Source organism: Gopherus flavomarginatus, chromosome 18, assembly GCF_025201925.1.
Source record: "Gopherus flavomarginatus isolate rGopFla2 chromosome 18, rGopFla2.mat.asm, whole genome shotgun sequence".
NCBI classification, from domain to species: domain Eukaryota; kingdom Metazoa; phylum Chordata; order Testudines; family Testudinidae; genus Gopherus; species Gopherus flavomarginatus.
Genome location: NC_066634.1, coordinates 19036394 through 19036888, shown reverse-complemented (window position 1 = coordinate 19036888; position 495 = coordinate 19036394).

The following is a 495-nucleotide window of genomic DNA, read 5'->3' as shown; positions in this document are numbered from 1 at the left end:
AACACAAGAATTTTGAAAATCCTTCCCAGATACACAAGCCTTTAGTCAGCACTGCAGCCGAGTCTCCATGTCATACGAGGGAATGCAGCGCTGCTCCACAGTCATATCTCAGGTGAGATGTGAAGCAGAAATCATGAGCTCACCTGGTCACCAGCGATCCCATCAGTTTTCTGGAGAGTAGCATTGCTTTCATTCCAGGCTGGGGAACTGCATTCTGCCCAGTAAGTTACCCCTCATGGCCTTTCTAAGGAGCTGGTGGTAGATAGCGTGAGTCTCCTGTACTCACTTTAAAGCCCTTTGGGTGGTTCTTGATAGAGGAACAACAGGGACTTCTTATTTCTGTTTTCTCTAGCTCCTATCTCAGAGAGCTGCAGTCCTCTGCCTGTCTGGCAGAGATGGCTGGCAGGCACGGAGGTGATGGGGGGGTAGAGGAACGGTACAAACTGGACATAAGAGCAGGGGAAGGTATTTGTTTATTTCATGCAACATGAGATA